The sequence below is a fragment of the Rana temporaria genome, chromosome 11 (genome assembly GCF_905171775.1).
Source record: "Rana temporaria chromosome 11, aRanTem1.1, whole genome shotgun sequence".
In the NCBI taxonomy this organism is placed as follows: domain Eukaryota; kingdom Metazoa; phylum Chordata; class Amphibia; order Anura; family Ranidae; genus Rana; species Rana temporaria.
The window spans coordinates 11,918,950-11,934,975 of NC_053499.1; the positions used below are offsets into that span (position 1 = coordinate 11,918,950).

The 16,026-nt window shown below is 47.4% G+C and overlaps 1 protein-coding gene across 3 annotated transcripts in view; it reads right to left on the reverse strand.

Moving 5' to 3' along the window:
• The window catches only part of OSBPL5 (oxysterol binding protein like 5), a 145,830-nt gene that overhangs the window by 126,543 nt on the left and 3,261 nt on the right, over nucleotides 1-16,026 (reverse strand). The window contains exon 1 of one of the 3 annotated variants that reach the window (XM_040328046.1): nucleotides 1,518-1,969. The exons of the other annotated variants lie outside the window; for them this stretch is intronic. The gene's annotated coding sequence lies outside the window, so the exon portion shown is untranslated. Of the gene's footprint in view, nucleotides 1-1,517; nucleotides 1,970-16,026 lie in introns of those variants that run through there. 3 annotated transcript variants of the gene reach the window in all.

The window sequence follows — 16,026 nt, forward strand, 5'->3', positions numbered from 1 at the left end:
TTTCTCTGCCTCTCTCTCATTCTCTCTTTGTATCCCCTCTTTATTTTCTTGTTTTCTTTCTCTCTCTTTTTAATTCTCTCTTTTTTTTCTCCTTCTTACTCTCTCTTTTTTCTTTTTTATTCTCACTTTCTCTCTCTCTTCCTCTATATTCAATTCTCTCTTTCTCTCTCCTTTCCATTTTTATTCTCCCTATCTTTATCCGTCTCCTTCTCGTATTCCTCTTCTCTTTTTTTTTATTCTCCCACTCTCCACTCTCTCTCTTTTATTCTATTGCTCTCTCTCTCCTTTTTTTTCTCTTTTTTAACTCTCTCTCTCTCATCCATTATCCACCACCCACTGTCTCTCTCTCTTATTCTCTCTCTTTCTCTTATCTCCCTCTCTCTCTTATTCTCTCTCTATTCTCTCCCTCTCTCTCTTCTCTCTCTCCTCTCTTCTCTTCTCTCTTTCTCTCTCTCCCCCTTTCTCTATCCTCTCCTCTCTCTCTATCTCTTCTCTCTCCCCCTCTCTCTCCCCCCTCCCTCTTCTCTCTTTCTCTCTCTCTCCTCTCTCTCCCCTCTCTCTTCTCTCTCTCTCCTCCTCCCTTTTCTCTCTCTCTCCCCCCCTCTCTCTTCTCTCTCTCTCTCCCAATCTCTCTTCTCTCTTTCTCTCCTCTCTCCCCCCTCTCTCTCTTCTCTCTCCCCCTCTCTTCTCTCTTTCTTTCTCCCCCCTCACTCTTCTCTCTCTCTCCCCCTCTCTCTCTTCTATCTCTCTCTTTCTCTCCTCTCTTCTCTCTCTCCCCCTCTCTCTTCTCTCTCTCCCCCTCTCTCTTCTCTCTCTCCCCCTCTATCTTCTCTTCTCTCTTCCTCTCTCTCTTCTCTCTCTCTCTCTCTTTCTCCCCTCTCACTCTTCTCTCTCTCTCCCCCTCTCTCTCTCTCTTCTATCTCTCTTTCTCCCCTCTCTTCTCTCTCTCTCCCCCTCTCTCTTCTCTCTCTCCCCCTCTCTCTTCTCTTCTATATTCCTCTCTCTCTTCTCTTTTTCCCTCTCTCTCTTCTCTCTCCCCCTCTCTTTTCTCGTTCTCAACTCTCACTCTTCTCTCTCTTCCCCCCTCACTCTCTTATCTCTCTCTCTCTCTCCTTCTCCCCCTCTCTTCTCTCTCTCCCCCTCTCTCTTCTCTCCTCTCTCTCCCCCCTCACACTCTTCTCTCTCCCTTCTCTCTTTCTCCTCTCCCCCCCTCTCTCTCTCCTTTCTCTATCTCCCCCCTCTCTTCTCTCTCTCCCTCCCCCTCTCTCTTTCTCTCTCTCCTTTCCATTTTCTATGCTCCCTATCTCTATCCATCTCCATCTCTCTATTTCCTATGCTCTCGCTCTCCTGTACCATCTCTCTATATATATCTCTCAGCTCCATCCTCCCAGTTCTATAGTCTCTGCCTTGAAATCCTGAACATCCCCAGCACTGATGATGCGTGAGCGCCCAGGAATGTCATGTACGATCGCTGTCAGCATGACACAGAATAAACCCAGAAGAACAATGCCGCTTACCGTCTCAGCCGAGGACAGGGTACGGCGACATGTAGGGGCGATGGGGCTCTGCCCTAAAGATGCCCTGTCTGCTGCTGCGTCCCCAGCACTGAAACTTCATGGCAAAGCATCGATCGCTGTGCTGCCAAAATCCGGTGTAGCAGGTGTGTTCTCCCAGAGGATTGCAGACGGAGGAGGCTGGGAGCTCTCAGCCCCGGTGGTGTCCCGGTGTCCCGGTGTTTTGGTGTCCCGGTTCTCTGCCCGTGTCCCCGGGAACAGAGGATGCTGCAGGCTGTGAGGACTGAGCAGCACAGACTGCAGGGAGAGGCAGCAGTTAATGAGGAGAGAGAGAGAAGACGGCGGCGGCGGCGGCTCTGCTGTGATGTAAGCAGAGGGGATGAGGAGGAGAGGATGCTATTCACTTTCACTGCGCTGCTTCTCACTGCCCCCTTCAGGTTCACATCAAGGCCCCGATCACATGGAACGTTCTACGTGCGCTACAACGCAGGATCACAGCGCGCCAACAGCGCAGGAGAACAAGTCACCATTATAATCTATGAAGCTCTTCAACCTCATTGGGGTGGATTTACTAAAGGCAAATAGACTGTGCACTTTGCAAGTTGCAGTTGCTCCAGAGATTAGTAAATGAGGTAAAGCTTCACTTTGCAAAGAGTAACCAATTACATACAAGAAAAAGAAAAATATATATATAATTTTTGCTTGCACGTGATTGGATGATGGAAGTCAGCAGAGCTTCTGCTCATTTACTAAGCCCTGGAGCAACTGCACTTTGCAAAGTACACAGGGCTGGATTCAGATACATTGCAGTATCTGTCGGCGCGGCGTAACGTATCACATATACGGTACGCCGCCGTAACTTAGGGCGCAAGTTCCGTACGCAGAAAGAACTTGCGCCCTTAGGAATGTATCTGGAGGACATTTTTGTGGTGTGAAGAAGCCCTAAATGAGAGGAAACTCTACTGACTTCCATTGTCCAATCATGTGCAAGCAAAATCTTCCTTGTACGTGATTGGGTGTGCTTTGCAAAGTGACCTCATATACTAAGCTCTGGAGCAACTGCACTTGCAAAGGTCACAGTCTATTTGCCCTGAGTAAATCCCCCCCCCCCCCGCGCTGCATTGCGTTGCGTTAGGCTAGGTTCACACTTTGGGGGGAGTTTATAAAAACTGGAGCAGACAGAGCCTGGAGCAGATGAGCATGGCAGCCAATCAGCTTCTATCTTCGGCACATGATTAGAGCCTGAGGGGCAGATTCACGTACCTCGGCGCATATTTGCGTTGGGCGTAGCGTATCTAAGATACACTACGCCACCGTAACTTATGTTTTTTTTTCGAATACTCAAAGAATTTGCGCCGTAAGTTACGGCGGCGTAGTGTACCCTTGGCGGCGTAAGGGCGCGCAATTCAATTCGATGTGATGGGGGCGTGTTTTATGTAAATACGTCGTGACCCGACGTAAACAACGTTTTTTTTGAACGGCGCATGCGTCGTCCGTGGGGGTATCCCAGTGCGCATGCTCGAAATTTAACCGGAACAAGCCAATGCTTACGACGGTGACGTCATTCTACGCAAATCCCTATTCGCGAACGACTTACGCAAACGACGTAAAAAATTAAAAATGCGAGGCGGGAACGACGGCCATACTTAACATTGAGTACGCCACCATATAGCAGGGGTAACTATACGCCGGAAAAAGCCGAAAGCAAACGACGTAAAAAAATGCGCCGGCCGGACGTACGTTCGTGGATCGCCGGAACTAGCTAATTTGCATACTCGACGCGGAATTCGACGGAAACGCCACCTAGCGGCCGCCGAAAAAATGCACCTAAGATCCGACGGCGTACTAAGACGTACGCCTGTCGGATCGATCCCAGATGCCGTCGTATCTTTGTTTTGTGGCTACAAAACAAAGATACGACGCGGGAACTTTGAAATTACGCGGCGTATCAATAGATACGCCGGCATAATTCTTTTGTGGATCTCTCCCTGAGGCTCTAATTGGCTTTAGAAAAGGGTGGAGCACTGCGCCCCGAGCCCACCCACTTGTGTGACAGTACTGAACTAATATTCGCTATTGTCTTCCTGCTTCTCCTCCCGGCCAATCAGGAAGAGGGTGGTCCCGATTGGCTGAGAGTAGAAGTGGCCGTATTGCATACCTCCTAACTTTTTGAGATGGGAATGAGGGACACCTATCAGGTAAAGTATGCAGGCATAGGGCACGCCCCTGGCCACACCCCCTTAAAGGAGAATTGCACAAAAAAACGAGATTGCTTTTTTTTTAGCACTAATATTCCTTTATATTGGCTTTTGGAATTTACAAATGCAGCAATTTAGAAATCCGATGAAAGGTTTAGCGCCGGGAAACACTTTTTGATAGATAAAAAGTGCATTTTATCTACAACTATAGAGATCAGACCAAAATGAGGGACAAATGAGGGGGAAAGAGGGACAGAGGGACATTGCTCCAAATCAGGGACAGTCCCTCCAAATCAGGGACAATTGGGAGCTATGAATAAATATTCGCTATCGCCTTCCTGCTTTTCCTTCCGGCCAATCAGGAAGTGGGGGGTCCCGATTTTCTCAGAGTAGAAGTGGCCGTATTGGCCAGGAGCAAAAGCAGGGGGGAAGCCTCCGAAGCTGAATGGGGTAAGTGAGGGGCTGGCGGGCGGACGGGCGAGGGACGGAGGGCTCTGTTTGCCGATCGACCAAGCGACGGGGGTTTGACCAACTGGAGGGGGTGTTTGTTTGCCCCCCCATCCCCCAAATCCTGGAGCACCAGCCGCCGCTGCTTGTGGCGCTTGCACCTGGAAGTGGGTGGGATATATTTGGCAGCAAGTTAGGCCCCGAAAAAGTTGGTACTTACCTTGTGTCGCCAAAAAGCAGCATGAGAAGTACCAGCGGCGCCCAAATCCTGATCCGAAGAAGCCAGCGCGTGCGATTTATTCTTACCGGCAGCGATGCAGAACTGATACATCAGTTCTGGGTGGAGTCACCCTTTAAGCATGTCCACCTGCCCTGTGATGGGCCTCATTCTTCTCTGGCGCCCAATCCTGGGAGGACAAACGCGGATCCTCCGCCGCCACATCGGTGTGAATATGTAAGACGCAGCAAAGATTTCATCAGTGAGTGTTAACAATTCACGTGTAATCTCACATTTCCACCGCTCTCCTCTCCCTGCCCCCCCCTCCCAATTCCCCAGGGGAACGCAATAAACAAAACAACGACTGCGAGCGAGGAAAATAGACCGGAGAAAACAAACCTCGCAACTCCCAAGACGCATCGAAACAAGGGAGGCGATCCGGGGGGGGGGGGTGGAGGGAAGAGACTTTCCGGGAATGTCTCCAGATTTTAGCGGCATTCCGTAACCTGCGCTAAAGGATTTGATTGGTCGCTTTCCGCCTTCTGGCTCTATAAACGGGACTCATTGTGTGAGTCGATACTGGAGATCTGCGGCGTAGAGATCGATTTTCCACCGATACTTCATGCTGCATTTATGGTGCATTCAGACCAAAGCAAAGGGGTGGATTTACTAAAGGAAAATAGACTGTGCACTTTGCAAAGGGCAGTTCCTCCAGAGCTTAGTAAATGAGGGGGAAGCTCTGCTGATTTTCATCATCCAATCACACAGCTCCCAACTGTCCCTGATTTGGAGCAATGTCCCTCTGTCCCTCTTTCCTCCTCATTTGTCCCTCATTTTGGTCTGATCTCTATAGTTGTATATAAAATGCACTTTTTATCTATCAAAAAGTGTTTCCCAGCGCTAAACCTTTCATCTGATCTCTAAATTGCTGCATTTGTAAATTCCAAAAGCCACTATAAAGAAATAGTAGTGGTAAAAAAAAAAAGCACTTGTGGGTTTAACCACTTAAGGCCCGGACCATTATGCAGCTAAAGGACCTTGCCCCTTTTTTGCGATTCGGCACTGCGTCACTTTAACTGACAATTGCGCGGTCGTGCGACGTGGCTACCAAACAAAATTGGCGTCCTTTTTTCCCCACAAATAGAGCTTTCTTTTGGTGGTATTTGATCACCTCTGCGGTTTTTATTTTTTGCGCTATAAACAAAATTAGAGCGACAATTTTGAAAAAAATGCAATATTTTTTACTTTTTGCTATATTACTGTAAATATCCCCAAAAAATATATATAAAAAAAGTTTTTTTCCTCAGTTTAGGCCGATATGTATTCTTCTACCTATTTTTGGTAAAAAAAATCGCAATAAGCGTTTATCGGTTGGTTTGCGCAAAATTTCTAGCGTTTCAAAAATAGGGGATAGTTTTATTGCATTTTTATAAAAAAAATGTTTTACTACTAATGGCGGCGATCAGCGATTTTTTTCGTGACTGCGACATTATGGCGGACACTTCGGACAATTTTGACACATTTTTGGGACCATTGTCATTTTCACAGCAAAAAAATGCATTTAAAATGCATTGTTTATTGTGAAAATGACAATTGCAGTTTGGGAGTTAACCACTAGGGGGCACCGATGGGGTTATGTGTGACCTGAAGTGTGTTTACAACTGTAGGGGGGTGTGGCTGTAGGTGTGACGTCATCGATTGTGTCCCCCTATAAAAGGGATCACACGATCGATGACGGAGCCACAGTGAAGAGCGGGGAAGCCGTGTTTACACACAGCTGTCCCCGTTCTTCAGCTCCGAGGACCGATCACGGGACTCCAGCGGCGATCGGGTCCGCGCGCCCGTGACCCACGGCTGGACAATAGCACAGCACGTACCTGTACGTGCATGTGCCTGTGCATGTGCCCAGCCGTGCCATTCTGCCGACGTATATGTGCAGGAGGCGGTCCTTAAGTGGTTAACAAATCTTGTTTTTTGTACATTTCTCCTTTAAGGGGGTGTGGCAAGGGGTGTGTCCTATGCCTGCATACTTTTGCTGGTAGTCCCTCATTCCCATCTCAGAAAGTTGGGAGGTGTGCGATCACGTGCAAGCAAAAATGCTGCTTTTTTTATAGATTTTCCTTGCACGTGATTGGGTATTCTTTGTAAAGTCAAGTCCTAAAGCCCTGTACACACGTTTAGAAAATTGTACGAAAGAATACAGATTTCGAATCAATCGTACAGTTCATCAAATATTATTCTATCTGACATGCACGATTGTACCATTTTATTTTAACCGCTTAGCGTCCAGCGCACGCACATTTACGTCTACACAATGGCACGGGTAGGCAAATGGGCGTACTTGCATGTCCCTTTAAATTTGTGCGCGCCAGCCACGTGCCTCGTGAGTGCGCTCGCGGGTCCCCGGGAACTCGATGTTCCCGGGCGGCTCGCAATTGCGGTCGGCAAAGGCAGAACAGGGGGATGCTTTTGTAAACAAGGCATTCCCCTGTTCTGCCTTGTGACATGTCACTGATCGTATGTTCCCTGTGATCGGGAACAGTGATCAGTGACGTGTCACTGGTAGCTCCTCCCCCTAACAGTTAGAATCACTCCCTAGGACACACTTAACCCCTTCAGCGCCACCTAGTGGTTAACCCCTTCACTGCCAGTGTCATTTTCACAGTAATCAGTGCATTTTTATAGCACCGATCGCTGTGAAAATGACAACGGCCCCAAAAATGTGTCAAAATTGTCCGATGTGTCCGCCATAATGTCGCAGTCACAATAAAAAAAAAACGCTGATTAGTAAAGTAGTAAACTAGTAAAAAAAAATAATAAAAAAATAATAAAAATGCCATATTTTGTAGGCGATATAACTTGGGGGACAAATTTACCTGAGGGGGGAAGGATTATACCGGGGATCAGACTGGCCTGAAGGGGATTTTACTATTGAGGGGATCGTCCCGGGGGTCAGTCTGTCATCCCATACAATCTCCCTATGTCAGTCTGAATGAGGGGACAAATGGACCTGGGGGGGGGGGGGGGTTATACTGGAGGACAGACTGACCTGGAGGAGGTTATACTGGGGTACTGGAGGATAGATTGACCTGGGGGAGAATGTACTGAGGGACAAAGTGACCGGGGGGGGGGAGTTATTCTGGAGGACAGACTGACCTGGGGAAGATTATACTGGGGGACAAATTGACCTGGGGAGGACGGATTATACTGGGGATCAGACTATCCATAAAGAGATTATACTGGGGGACAAATTGACCTGAAGGGGGAAGGATTATACCGGGGATCAGACTGACCTGAAGGGGATTATACTGTTGTGGGGATTGTACTGGGGATCAGTCTGTCGTCCAGTGCAATCCCCCTATGTCAGTCTGAAGGACCTGGAGGCAATTGTACTGGAGAACAAACTGACCTGGGGGGGGGGGGGGGGGTTATACTATAGAACAGACTGACCATAAAGAGCATATATTTGGGGACAGATTGACCTGGGGAGGATGGATTATACCGGGGATCAGACTGACCTGGAGAGGATTATACTGTTGAGGGGATTGTACTGGGGGTCAGTCTGTCATCCCATACAATCTCCCTATGTCAGTCTAAATGAGGGGACAAACTGACCTGTGGGGGGGGGGGGGATTATACTGGAGGACAGACTGACCTGGAGGAGATTATACTGGGGGACAAATTTACCCGGGGGGGGGGGGGGGGGGGTTATACTGGAGGACAGACTGACCTGGAGGAGATTAACCACTTAAGGACCGCCTCATGTACATATACGTCAGCAGAATGGCACAGGCAGGCACATGTACGTATATATACGTCCTCTGCTTGACGTGGGTCGGGAGTCCGATCGGGACCCCCCCCCCCGTACATGCGGCGGTCCCCGTGGCTTCAGGAGCGATCCGGGACGACGGCGCGGCTATTCGTTTATAGCCGCTCCGTCGCGATCGCTCCCCGGAGCTGAAGAACGGGGAGAGCCGTGTGTAAACACGGCTTCCCCGTGCTTCACTGTGTCGGCGCATCGATCGCGTCATTCCCTTTATAGGGAAGACACGATCGATGACGTCATTCCTACAGCCACACCCCCCTACACTAGTAAACACACACAAAATAAACCCTAACTCTTACAGCGCCCCCTTGTGGTTAACTCCCAAACTGCAACTGTCATTTTCACAATAAAGAATGCAATTTAAATGCATTTTTTGCTGTGAAAATGACAATTGTCCCAAAAATGTGTCAAAATTGTCCGAAGTGTCCGCCATAATGTCGCAGTCACGAAAAAAATCGCTGATCGCCGCCATTAGTAGTAAAAAAAATAAAAAAAATAAAAATGCAAAAAAACTATCCCCTATTTTGTAAACACTATAAATTTTGCGCAAACCAACCGATAAACGATTATTGCGATTTTTTTTACCAAAAATAGGTAGAAGAATACGTATCGGCCTAAACTGAGGAAAAAAAAAATGTTATATATGTTTTTGGGGGATATTTATTATAGCAAAAAGTAAAAAATATAGCATTTTTTTCAAAATTGTCGCTCTAATTTTGTTTATAGCGCAAAAAATAAAAACCACAGAGGTGATCAAATACCACCAAAAGAAAGCTCTATTTGTGGGGAAAAAAAGACGCCAATTTTGTTTGGGAGCCACGTCGCACGACCGCGCAATTGTCTGTTAAAGCGACGCAGTGCCGAACTGTAAAAACCCCTTGGGTCTTTAGGCAGCATTTTGGTCCGGGGCTTAAGTGGTTAAACTGGGGGACAAATTGACCCGGGGGGGGGGGGGTTATACTGGAGGACAGACTGACCTGGAGGAGATTATACTGGGGTACAGATTGACCTGGAGGAGGTTATACTGGGGTACTGGCGGATAGACTGACCTGGGAGAGAATATACTGGGGGGGGGATATTGACAGGGGGGTTATACTGGAGGACAGACTGACCTGGGGAAGATTATACTGGGGGACAAATTGACCTGGGGAGGAAGGATTATACTGGGGATCAGATTAACCTGGAAGGGATTATACTGGGGGACAGAGTGTACTTTGGAGGAGGGGGGGGGGGGCGGATTATACTGGGAGACAGAATAACCTAGGGGGGATTGTAAAGGGGACAGACTGACCTGGGAGGAAGGATTATATCGGGGATCAGACTGACCTGGAGGGGATTATACTGAGGGACAGATTGTACTTGGGGGGGGGGGGGGTTTACTGGTGGACAGCCTGACCTTGGGGGGGGGGATTATACTGGGGGACAGAATAATCTAGGGGGGATTTTAAAGGGGACAGACTGATCTGGGGCGGAAGGATTGTACTGGGGGACAGACTGACCTTGTTTTATTTAACCCCACTCCTTAAGCACCTCTCAATGTAATTTTGCCACAGACACTGTTCGCCGTGGCACACTCTTCACTGTGGCACATTAAGCACACCACATTTTTTTTTTTACCAAGCAGTGGGGCCAACTTTCGATCTTTCCCACCGGCCTTCTGGTTTCGTAAAACGCCCCTGCTTACATCAGAGTGCCCCCGTACATCAGAGTCCCCCCTTACATCATTGTCCCCACCTACATCATTGTCCCCACCTACATCAAATCCCCTCCTTACATCAGGGCCCCTATCTCATCAGAGCACCCCCTTACACGAGTGTCCCTTCTTACATCAGGGTTCCCATTAGGGTGACCACATTTCCAAACTACCATTCAGGGACACCCTCCCTTCCCAAAAATAAGCTTGTGCTGTAACAAATCACAGCACAGTAATTGGACACAAGAGGCGGGATTTATGATTTCTCCAATCACAAGCAGGGGGCGGGGGACTGTGCTTCTCCAGGCTTTCCCGGCCAGGACAAGTACTGTCAGTGAGTAAAGCGGTGATGTGGCGGCCTTTTTTGGGGGCATCAGATTGACCCGGGGAGTGGCTGTGTCAGTTTCATTCCGGGACACTGTATTGTCCTGGAATGAACGTGCCCGGGACAGACCTACAAAATGCTGGACTGTCTCGGGCAATCCGAGACATGTGGTCACCCTAGTTCCCATAAGAGCCCCCCTCCCTTACATCCAGGCCCGTCGCTACAAGGCAGGCAAACCAAGCAATTGCTTGGGGCCCCCGATCTGGCCTGGGGCCCCAAGCAGGGCCCTTGCCGCCCTTCCTATATGCTGCAGCCGCCTGAGCACTCTATAGAGAGCCTGCAGCACTGTTGCCTCGAGTCGTTACTTTCCCTTCTCTGTAGCATGGCCGAGCTCCTCTTCCTTCCTCCTGTCAGTCCGGACTCCTGCCGGGTTCTGCGCGGTACAGGAGATTCAGTTTCCTGTTCCCAGCCGGACTCACAGGAAGTGCACACTAAGTGTTCACCTACTTTCAGTCCGGCCGTGAACAGGAAACTGAATCTCCTGCCGTGCGGTACCGACCCGGTAGGGAGGGGGGGTGTAAAAAGAACATGGGGGGGCTTTGCGTGCGGGGGGGGGGTTGGGGGGGGTGTGACGGTATTAAGATGATATCCCCGTCAAAGTCTTCCCTTCTCCCCATAAAGAAAATCACCCCAATATTCCACGAGGATGGATATTCCTGGAATCACCCAATAAGCCACACATGGGTCACGCTTAATGCTGGAACAAGACAATCTCCGCCCCCTCACACTGGGGCTTCCATACAGATTATTAGGCAGACACTTCGGAGCCGACCCTGAAAACACATTTTCTTTAGATAATGACATCAGTGGAGTTAATTACTAGTTGTAACAGAATACGTTATCTAGACAGCCTGGCCCCGCATATAGAAGAGATAATTACCACAATGAAGCAATCAGAATAATTAACATGAGCCACTTCTAATCACAGTAAACAGTAAACACAGGTCTCCTTCACACACACAATAGATCAATTACCCTTTGAAATAGGACTGGCTGAGGAAGGGTCATTAACATTTCAATCAGCCTGTTAGCAGAGGAGTGCGTCCCACCTGAAATCACCTTCCCTCTAACACACACACACATTAAACAAGCAGGGAGAATTACACTGAAGCATATGCTTCACAGGGGGCCTCCATGTCCATTTTGCTTGGGGCCCCCAAATTCCTTCAAACGGCCCTGCTTACATCACAGTCCCAATCAAGGTCCCCCTTACATCAGAACCTCCCTCTAATCAGAGTCCCCACTTACATGAGATTCCCCTCAAACACCAAAAAAATAGGCCAAAAAAAACCATGCTTAAGCCTGCATCCAGCCATAGGTGTTTATGAGTTTCCTTCATTGCCTGCCTGATAAAATGTTGTCCCTGGGACAGGAAGTGAGAGGAAATCTCTCTAAAGGGGTCTCAGTAGTACACCCAGCAGGGGTTCTAATTCTCCTAAACTCTACCCAAACTTTGAAAAAAAAAAAAAAATGACATTTCAACATGTTAAATAGTTTCTGAGCTCACTGATTGGGTTTGCGTCTATTTTATGTGACGGGTTGTTGGCGGCGGTGAGTCACGCGAAGGTTGCTCTGACCTTGTGATGTAATTATGAAGTGGATTGTAATCTGTGAGTACATAAATGGTGAATACGCGGCCGCCGTTATATACGTGACTCCCACAAGATCATTAAAAAGGGCTTCCTAGTCATGGAATGAGTCATTCCTCCTCTATACAGGGACGACCCATTTCCTCCGGAGTTTGTCATTTCACTTTCTAACTTAAAGCCGTAATAAACCCAAACATTTATTATATTGCAGCTTACCGATTCTTAGATGTGATGGCTGCATTCGTTTTTCTTTTTTTAGGCTTTCTTTCTCTTATGTTCATCTGGCCAGTAAGGCTCCATTGACCCTTGTGCAACTACAAAATCGTGCAATGCCCAGCGTGATTTTTACATTGCGATTTCTGACTTTGATGCAACTTTGGATGGGTGAGACTTGGATGCGACTAAGGCCTCGTACACACGACCGAACATGTCCGCTGAAACTGGTCCGTCGGACCAGTTCCCGCGGACATGTTCGGTCGTGTGTAGGGCCGACCGGACAATTTTCCGGCCGGCCGGACAGGTTTCCAGCGGACAACTGTTTCTTAGCATGCTAAGAAACATGTCCGCTGGAACCATGTCCGCCGGACATGTCCGATGGTCAGTATGACTCATCGGACATGTCCGCTGGCCCGAGAATCCGCGCATGAGGTCGAAGTGATTCGACGCATGCGTGGAAGCATTGAACTTCCGGGTTCGCGCTATGTCACCGCGTCATCGCCGCGGCCACATCGCGACCACGTCACCGCGTTCGTTTTCCGCTGGGATTTTGGTCTGATGGTGTGTACACACATCAGACCAAAATCCGGCAGCGGACATGTCCGATAAAAACGGTCCGGCGGACCGTTTTCATTGGACTGTCCGCTCATCTGTACAAGGCCTTATGGTTCAGGAGCAGGCGGCCTGCGGGGTCCTTAGCAACCAGTGAATAGCAGGTTGTGAAGGACTGGGCAGCTGCATCGTTCTTAACAATGGATGACTTATCAACTGTCAGCGGGATTCCCCGATGGCAGCTGAATGTAAACAGAAGAATGAATAGAAAAAAACTGTGTGCCTCCCCCCCCCCCCCCATCCATACCAGACCCCTCAGATCTGATACAGATTTTAGGTGGAACCCCATGGCAATTTTTTTAAAAAGCTGTGGGATCCCCCCTACAATCAATAACGATTTTGAGGGGAACCCCACGCCAAAATGTAAATAAAAAAAATGGTGTAGTGGGTCCCACCCAAAATCAATACCAGACCCCTATCTGAGCATGCAGGCAGGCCAGGAGGGGGGGGGGATGAGTGAGCACCCCCCCCCCTCCTGAACCATACCCTCAACATGGGTATGTGTGTTGGTGAGGACAAGGGCCTCTTGACCATAACCCTGGCCCAGTGGTTGTGGGAGTGCGGGGGGAGACGTATTAGAATCTGGAAGCCCCATTTAACAAGGGGGCCCCCAGATCCCAGCCCCCGCCTATGTGAAGGAGTATGGGGGTCATAGTGCTCTTACTCATTCACAAAGAAAAGAGTAGTGTAAACAAAGACAGGAGACCGTCTTAGACAAGTCCTTTTTAAAAAAAATATATATAAAAATTGACCCTCCGGTATAGATTAATCGACAATCCCGAATATTGCCGCTCTGCCGACCCCCGAATAGGTCCGCACCCGACACTGGCTGTTGCCAATTGGCAGCTCCACTTCATAGCTGCCGCTTAATACGCTAAGGGTTGGGGGTCTCCCGGCCAGCATTCATCGTGATTGACGTTGGGTCTACACCGGGGGACATTTATTTATCTTTCTGGTTTTTGAATAAAGAACTTGTCAAAATCTGGTGTGTTTTTATTTACTTTGAACTTTTTTGGGGTGAATGAGTAGGGGTACTATGCACCTCATAATCATAAACATGAGGGGGGGCTGGGATCTGGGGCCCCCTTGTTTAAGGGGTCTTCCAGATTCCGATAATTTACCCCCAGCATCCCAACAACCAGGCTAGGGTTGTTGGGAAAAGGCCCTTGTCCTTATCAACATGGGAACAAGTTGCCTTGGGGGGGTATGTGGCCTTGTATGACTCAGGAAGGGTGGGGGCACTGACTCGTCCCCTCCCCCCTTTTCCTGAGCTTCCAGGCTGCATGCTCGGATAAGGCTCTAAGAAGAAAAATGTTACTGCGCTGATCTAATTATCCAGAGGTATTTAATCTCTGGGAATATGGACATAAGTGAAATATCAGGGCCACAATGTACCCAATCTTAAGTGTGAATAACCTGAATACAAACAATAAAAAATATAAGAAATATATGAGTCATACAAATGTGACACAGTGATTTCAAACTTAAATCATATATCTAGATCAGTGTGTCAGCATACAATCCATATGCCACAGTGCTTCTATGAGAAAAATGGCTGTTGCTGCTACTGACCAACCAAATCGTGAAAACAATACGAAAGATATTACAAAAAATATATATTATATATATATATGTGTGTGTAAAAACCCAATATGCAGTATGCCAACTGCACCGTGAGTTGTCCAATAACCGATATTGGAACAAAAAAAATAAATAAATAAATAAATAAATATCAATAAAAGTGAAATAATTATCAAACAACCATACAAATGTGCAATGTGCTGGCTGCACTTAAAAATAGTCCAAATGACAGGCAATCTTGCTCTTATACAATAGGTTCCAGCAAACACAAGGTTCAATGTTGGTAATGCTGTGTACAGGAAAGTGCCGCTATCTCTTCCACCCGACAAAGATGTGCCACCATCACCAATGGTTAAAATCAACACTCACCAGACCCCAGATATTATTAGGCTCCAAAGTGGTGTCTTTTCTTTGTCGGTCAGTGGGTGTTGCCTCCTTTTCCCTTTTACAAGGTGTCATCAATTCCTCAAAAACAAGGGGCTCATCATGGTGTAGTATATTAAAATATGTATTTATTTAAAAAAGGTAAAAAAATATAACACTTACAATATAAAGTGCCTCTGACCGGCACTGAGTGTCTTTGGCAGTGTCAACCGTTAAAAGCCGCTGACCAGCATTTAAGTGGCGTCCTAAGAGGTGTGCTTGCCCCGCTGTGCTCCGCATGTATTGCTACAAGGGGTCCGTGCGCGCTGGTGTGCTGCACCCTCAATGTGTGTGTCCAAACAGCCTCTACGCGTTTCGCTAGTTGCGTCGTCATATTTTAATATACTACACCATGATGAGCCCCTTGTTTTTGAGGAATTGATGACACCTTGTAAAAGGGAAAAGGAGGCAACACCCACTGACCGACAAAGAAAAGACACCACTTTGGAGCCTAATAATATCTGGGGTCTGGTGAGTGTTGATTTTAACCATTGGTGATGGTGGCACATCTTTGTCGGGTGGAAGAGATAGCGGCACTTTCCTGTATACAGCATTACCAACATTGAACCTTGTGTTTGCTGGAACCTATTGTATAAGAGCAAGATTGCCTGTCATTTGGACTATTTTTAAGTGCAGCCAGCACATTGCACATTTGTATGGTTGTTTGATAATTATTTCACTTTTATTGATATTTTTTTTTTTTTTTTTGTTCCAATATCGGTTATTGGACAACTCACGGTGCAGTTGGCATACTGCATATTGGGTTTTTACACACACATATATATATATAATATATATTTTTTGTAATATCTTTCGTATTGTTTTCACGATTTGGTTGGTCAGTAGCAGCAACAGCCATTTTTCTCATAGAAGCACTGTGGCATATGGATTGTATGCTGACACACTGATCTAGATATATGATTTAAGTTTGAAATCACTGTGTCACATTTGTATGACTCATATATTTCTTATATTTTTTATTGTTTGTATTCAGGTTATTCACACTTAAGATTGGGTACATTGTGGCCCTGATATTTCACTTATGTCCATATTCCCAGAGATTAAATACCTCTGGATAATTAGATCAGCGCAGTAACATTTTTCTTCTTAGAGCACTATTGACCCCCACTAAGGGCACACAGTACTGCAGCAGATCACAGTTCACATTTATTTATTTATTTTCTTTTGCGCCGGTGACACTCACAACCAATTGTATGCTCGGATAAGGGTCTGGTATGAATTTCGGGGGCCTTCATGTCTATTTGAAAAAAATAGACATGAAGGCCCCCAAAATCCACAGTCCCTTAAAATCCAAATCCATTCTT